This window comes from Sphaeramia orbicularis, chromosome 10, assembly GCF_902148855.1.
Source record: "Sphaeramia orbicularis chromosome 10, fSphaOr1.1, whole genome shotgun sequence".
NCBI classification, from domain to species: Eukaryota; Metazoa; Chordata; class Actinopteri; order Kurtiformes; family Apogonidae; genus Sphaeramia; species Sphaeramia orbicularis.
Window position 1 is genome coordinate 53,985,278 of NC_043966.1, and position 7,308 is coordinate 53,992,585.

The following is a 7,308-nucleotide window of genomic DNA, read 5'->3' on the forward strand; positions in this document are numbered from 1 at the left end:
CCTGACCCTGACCCTGACCCTCCAACAGATCAGTCTAACCCTAACCCTAACCCTAACCCTGACCCTGACCCTGACCCTGACCCTCCAACAGATCAGTCTAACCCTAACCCTAACCCTAACCCTGACCCTGACCCTGACCCTCCAACAGATCAGTCTAACCCTAACCCTAACCCTAACCCTGACCCTGACCCTGACCCTGACCCTCCAACAGATCAGTCTAACCCTAACCCTAACCCTAACCCTGACCCTGACCCTGACCCTCCAACAGATCAGTCTAACCCTAACCCTAACCCTGACCCTGACCCTGACCCTCCAACAGATCAGTCTAACCCTAACCCTAACCCTAACCCTGACCCTGACCCTGACCCTCCAACAGATCAGTCTAACCCTAACCCTAACCCTAACCCTGACCCTGACCCTCCAACAGATCAGTCTAACCCTAACCCTAACCCTGACCCTGACCCTGACCCTCCAACAGATCAGTCTAACCCTAACCCTAACCCTAACCCTGACCCTGACCCTCCAACAGATCAGTCTAACCCTAACCCTAACCCTAACCCTAACCCTGACCCTGACCCTCCAACAGATCACTGTGTGGATGCAAAACAACTTTCTCCAGTTACATTCAGACCAGACTGAAGTCATTGTCTTTGTTCCACAAAAACCCAGAGGAAGTGTCATCAGTCATCTGGAATCTCTTACTTTAAAAGCTAGAAATCAGGTTAGAAATCTAGGGCCAATAATGGACTCAGACCTAAACTTTAACAGCCACATTAAATCAATGACATCATCAGCCTTTGACCGTCTCAAAAACACTGGTAGAATCACAGGTTTACTGTCTAAACCAGACTTAGACTTATCCATGCATTTATCTGGACCAGGTTAGACTACTGGAACGGCCTTCTGACTGGACTCTAAATCAGCTGAAGACAGCTGCAGTCCATCCAGAACACTGCTGCTGGGGTCCAGACTAGAACCAGGAAGGACCACCATATTAGTCCTGTGCTCAGATCTGCGCACTGGCTTCCTGTGGCTCAGAGAATAGACGTTAAAACAGCTCTGCTGGTCTAGAAGTCTGTCCATGGTCTAGAACCAAAGTCCATCTGGGACATGTTGATCCCATATGAACCATCTGGGACCCTGAGAACCTCATGGACTGGTCTGAGAACCTCATGGACTGGTCTGAGAACCTCAGGGACTGGTCTTCTGCTGGTGCCAGAGTCAGGACTAAACAGGGTGAAGCTGCGTTTCAGTTCTATGTGTTTCAGTTCTATGTGTTTCAGTTCTGTGTTTCAGTTGTATGCATTTCAGTTCTATACGTTTCAGTACTGTGTGTTTCAGTTCTCTGTGTTTCAGTTCTATGTTTCAGTTCTATGCATTTCAGTTCTGTGTTTCAGTTCTCTGCGTTTCAGTTCTATGTGTTTCAGTTCTCTGCATTTCAGTTCAATGTGTTTCAGTTCTGTGTTTCAGTTTTCTGTGTTTCAGTTCTCTGTGTTTCAGTTCTGTGTTTCAGTTCTATGTTTCAGTTCTATGCGTTTCAGTTCAATGTGTTTCAGTTCTGTGTTTCATTTCTATGCGTTTCAGTTCAATGTGTTTCAGTTCTCTGTGTTTCAGTTCTCTGTGTTTCAGTTCTGTGTTTCAGTTCTATGCGTTTCAGTTCAATGTGTTTCAGTTCTCTGCATTTCAGTTCAATGTGTTTCAGTTCTGTGTTTCAGTTCTGTGTTTCAGTTTTCTGTGTTTCAGTTCTCTGTGTTTCAGTTCTGTGTTTCAGTTCTATGTTTCAGTTCTATGCATTTCAGTTCTGTTTCAGTTCTGTGTTTCAGTTCTCTGCGTTTCAGTTCTATGTGTTTCAGTTCTCTGCATTTCAGTTCAATGTGTTTCAGTTCTGTGTTTCAGTTCTGTGTTTCAGTTTTCTGTGTTTCAGTTCTCTGTGTTTCAGTTCTGTGTTTCAGTTCTATGTTTCAGTTCTATGCGTTTCAGTTCAATGTGTTTCAGTTCTGTGTTTCAGTTCTATGCGTTTCAGTTCAATGTGTTTCAGTTATATGTGTTTCAGTTCTCTGTGTTTCAGTTCTCTGTGTTTCAGTTCTATGTGTTTCAGTTCTCTATGTTTCAGTTCTATGTGTTTCAGTTCTATGTGTTTCAGTTCTATGTGTTTCAGTCTTCCTGATGGCGTCACACAGACCTGAACTGTGACGGTGTTTCAGTCCAGGCTGAAAACAGCTGTTCAACTGAAAGGGTTCTATCTGACCTCTGACCTTTAACTTTGTTTTAATTGATTATTTATGTTTTATTGATTATGTTTTAATTGTAATTGTGTGTTTTTAACTTGTCTCTTTTCCAGTTTTGCAGAACACTGTGAATTGCCCTGTGTATGAATTGAGCTATACTAATAAATCTGCCTTGCCTTGCCTTTGGAATGTCAGTTCAAATATGGGTGCATAAATGTGGACGTCAGGTATGAAAGGGTTAAACAAATGAACCTGGTATGTCTGATCTGAAGCACTGGTACCACAAAAGTATTTCTGTTCTGATTTTGTTACATAGGGACGTGCACAAAGGCAGAGATTTTTAGTTTTTAGTATCAGACGATCCTGCACATTGGAAAATGACAGAACCATAACAGAACCAGACACCTGGTGGTTCTGCCAAACACAGGGAACATGTTGCTCTATGACAGGGATCTCAAACATGCGGCCCAGGGGCCAAATAAGGTCCGCCAAAGGTTCCAATCTGGCCCGTGGGATGTTTTTGCACAGTGTAAAAATTCCACAGTCTTGAATTAAGAAAAAAAAAAAAAAAATCTTAGATTTAGCAAAAAATCTTGAATTAACAACTTCAAACTTTTTTTTTTTTTCGTTTTAGTGCAAAAAAAAAATCTAAATTCTGAAAATATTTCCATTTCCAAACTCTCCTGTACCAATAAAATGTGACTAACCTGAACAAATGTGCCCAACCTGAAATGTCTGTATTAAATTCAGTCCAGTTTGAACTCTTTTCTTCCTGTTCCTCAGTGTTTAGTGTCTTTGGAGATCTGATCCAGAATGCACATGGACTAATGAGAAGTGGAGGAAGAAGACTGAGAAAATTGCACTGATTTTTCTGAAGAAATTTCAGTTTTTTCAGGTTATTCACGTTTTTTTTTGTTTTTTTTTTTGATAGTTTATAAAAGTATTTTCATAATTTCATGTTTTTTTTTCTTTATCCTAAAACAAAGACAAACATTTGCAGTTGTCATTTTTTATCGGTTCTTCTAATAATAATAATATTAATAATTCTTCTGTTCTTATTTTCCTGGTTGGGTCCACTGCAGATCAAATCAGGCTGAATGTGGAACCTGAAAGAACAGGAGTTTGAGAGCCCTGGTTTATGACCTGCAGTGACCCCCCTTTGGGCCGAGTCCGCCCCTGTAGGATCCACATCACTGACAGTGTTCCATGTGAACCTACGAGTAAATACTCTGAACTGTCGCAGTGACGGACAGAACTTCAATTCAAGTCACTGTTTCCAAACACCTGTCAGTCCCTGTGACCCCTGGTCCCTAAACCAGTCCCTACAGAATGTTCTGTAGCTAAACTTAAACTAATAGGTTTGTTCTGTATCTGTCCTCCATGAAGTTCTTTGTTCCAAATACAAAGAAAAGGCGAAGTCAGCATCTTCTGTTTTCAGCCTCCCAGTGCATCACACAGTTCACGAATAGAAGAGTAGAAGGGACAGATCCAGCCCACATATGGACCCAGTCCACAAACTCAACTTAATAATAATAATAATAATAAACTTTATTTGTATAGCACCTTTCATACAGAAATTGTAGCCCAAAGTGCTTCACATTGATTGAAAAAAATACAATATTAAAATACATTTAGATTTGATTAGAAATACAATAAAATAAAAATGAATATAAAAACAGCGCACATTAAAATATTTGATTATGCATAGAATTTTTGAAGTGCAAGAAATAAGATGAAATGTGAGAGAAATACAATAAAATAAAAATAAAAGCAGCGCACATTAAAATATTTGATTATACATAGAATTTTTGAAGTGCAAGAAATAAGATGAAATTTGAAATACAGTAAAATAAAAAATAAAAACAGAAATACAGTAAAATAAAATAAAAATGAAAAACCGCACATTCCTGATTCCTGAATTGTGACCCCATTTTTATCTCCTTTCAAAGGCTAATGAGAATAAAAATGTTTTTAATTTGGTTTTAAATATATTCAGTGAACTGGCTTCTCTAATGTCTTTTGGAATTGTATTCCATAACTTTGGTGCATAGTTAGTAAAGGCTGCATCCCCCATTGTCTTTGTAATATTTCTGGGAGTCGCTAGTAACCCTGCGTTTGTTGACCTCAGTGTTCTAGTTTGTACATAATCGATCAGTGAGTTTGCAATGTAACTTGGTCCGGTTCCATTTAGAGCTTTATACATGAGTAGTATCTTAAAATCAGTTCTGTAGGTTACCGGTAGCCAGTGCAGGGAAACCAACACTGGAGTAATGTGCTCTCTCTTCTTGGTTTTGGTTCATAACCTAGCTGCAGAGTTGTGAATCAGCTGAAGTCTGTCTGTGCTGCTTTTTGGGAGACCTGTAAGGAGTGCATTACAGTAGTCCAGTCTGCTGGAGATAAAGCATGGACCAGTTTTTCAGCATCCTTTCCATTTATAACCGGCATTACTTTGGCTATGTTTCTGAGGTGGAAGAATGACGTTTTAGTGACTTTCTTTATGTGGGACTTAAAGTTTAAGTCTGAGTCTATAATGACTCCCAGACTTGTCACTTCTGGTTTGATCCAGGAAGTGAGTTTGCCCATCCTACTCATCAGCATTTCCCTTTTTGCTTTTGGGCCAACAAGCAGGATTTCAGTTTTTTCCTCATTCAGTTTCAGAAAGTTCCTGCACTTCCATGAGTATGTAGAGCACTAGGCCTGTTCAAGGAGAACCGAGCAACACCTGGACCTGAATTAAACAGCTTCAAAGGAACTGGGAGGGTTCAATGGATGGAAGCCCTCCCCCCTCCCACGAGGGTCTACAGGGCCCAATATGCCATTTGCATATTCTTCCATCTCGGTGCTCCTAGATCTAGTCTCAGTGGTCCTAGATCTGGTCTCGGTGGTCTTAGATCTGGTCTCAGTGGTCCTAGATCTGGTCTCGGTGGTCTCAGATTTCGTCTCGGTGAGTCTAGATCTGGTCTTGGTGGTCCTAGATCTGGTCTCGGTGGTCTCAGATCTGGTCTCAGTGGTCCCAGATCTCATCTTGGTGGTCCTAGATCTGGTCTTGGTGGTCCTAGAGCTGGTCTCAGTGGTCTCAGATCTTGTCTTGGTGGTCCTAGATCTGGTCTCAGTGGTCTCAGATTTCATCTCGGTGGTCCTAGATCTGGTCTCGGTGGTCCTAGATCTGGTCTCAGTGGTCTCTGATTTCATCTCACTGGTCCTAGATCTAGTCTTGGTGGTCCTAGATCTGGTCTCTCATGAGAAACGTCATGGTTTACACCACTACAACACAAACATGTCTCTAGCCAGGCTCCACCCCCTAGATATAAACACAAGCCGCGCCTTCATTTTAACGTGACCTAAAACGCACCTTATTGCCGGGGGTGGGGTGGGGGGGGGTGTACACGGTGATTCACCATTGACATACAGTAACATGCAGCTTGATATTGATCCTTCTACAGACTAACACCCCCATTTTGGTCTCAGCACCCCCTTCTCAGATGTCTTGTTCCAAACCCCCCCGATGGTGTCTTAAGGCTCCCTGGGGGGGGGCAGTGCCGCCCACGTTGACAAACACTGGTCTAGAATCTGGATGACTGTTGTTATAAATGTTAGCCCTGGGATGATAGCATGCTAATTGCTAACAAGGCCAGGACTCAGTGACGGGTGGGAGCTGCTAATGTTTGTTAGCCTGTTAGCTCTTAAGCTCTTAGCTCTGTGGCTAATGTTAGCATTGCAGTGCTAGTGGCTGCAGATAGAATCCCAGACCGGGGGTTTCTGCATCCACAACTAGATGGACCCCCCCTGCCTGGATGGCGGGGGGGGGGGGGGGGGGGGTCCTGTCCACATGTCTACATGTCCCCCCCACCACAGCTCTGGTTCCATGACCACCTCCATGAAGTGAAAGTGGAAAAGTAACTTGTTCTGACTGGAGAGCACAAAGACAAGAAAGTCTGTTCTATTCTATTCTATTCTATTCTATTCTATTCTATTCTATTCTATTCTATTCTAGAGGATATAGTGAACTCTCTAATATCAGGTGGTAACAGTGAAACCCTTCCACTACTGGGGACATCCATCCATGTTCCATAATATGTTTAGGAAGATTGTTTTTTTTTTTTTTTGGGGGGGGTGGGGTGGGGGGTTGTCCTCCCTCCTGTGCAGGCTGTGCCTCCATAGTCCCATAGTATTGACAACTCTTACCGTACGTGTATTAAAGTGGCGCTGCTTACGGGCATGATGAAGAGGATCACTGACATAATCAATCCTGATAGAGTTAAGGAGACTTCCAGCTCCTGTGTGTGTGTGTGTGTGTGTGTGTGGGGGGGGGGGGGGGGGGGGGGGGGGGGTGAAGGTCTGCACACGACTGCAGCTTCAGTTACAGCAGACGTTCACTGCAGAGGTGTTTAGTGTCAGACTGCAGTGGAAGCTCCTCTTCTCCTAAAATGACTCCCATTAAATGCTCAGATCTGTTCAGTTGTTTTCATTTCATTGACTCCAAATGTGTTGGAACACGTTCATCTCTCAGACCAGTTGGTTCAGAATCAGTTTGATCCCAGATCAGTGGACTGGATGTTGTTCACTTCTCCTCCATTCCCGTGTCTGTGTTTGTTCATTCCATCTCTGCTCAGTGCATTTGTCCGTAGACGCTCAGCGTCCATGCACTTCAATGGGACTGAGTGGAACTGCTGGAAAAACCACTACAAACTGGACCAGCACTGGATAAATGACACCCTGTTGTCCCGCCCCCAGACGCTCAGCGTCTCTGGGGGTGAACGGAGCTGTGGGCGGAGCTCGGCCGGGCCAGACACTGAGCTTCTGCGTGCCAATTGGAGGATGGGTCCAAAGGCTGAATGTGGTTTGATTGACAGCTGTTTTCAGATCTGCTCCTTCACTGACACAGTTCAGTTTAATACCATCACACATTCTGCTGTGAAATCACAGAAACCAAATGAACTGTTCATTTACTGACCTGGAAGAAAACACAACCACTGGACGAACTTGTTTCAATTTAACATAATTTCAAAGTTTTCTTGTTTCGGTTCTATAATTTAATCATTTCCTGTTAAAGTTTATTATAGTTCTGTCAATAGTTAAA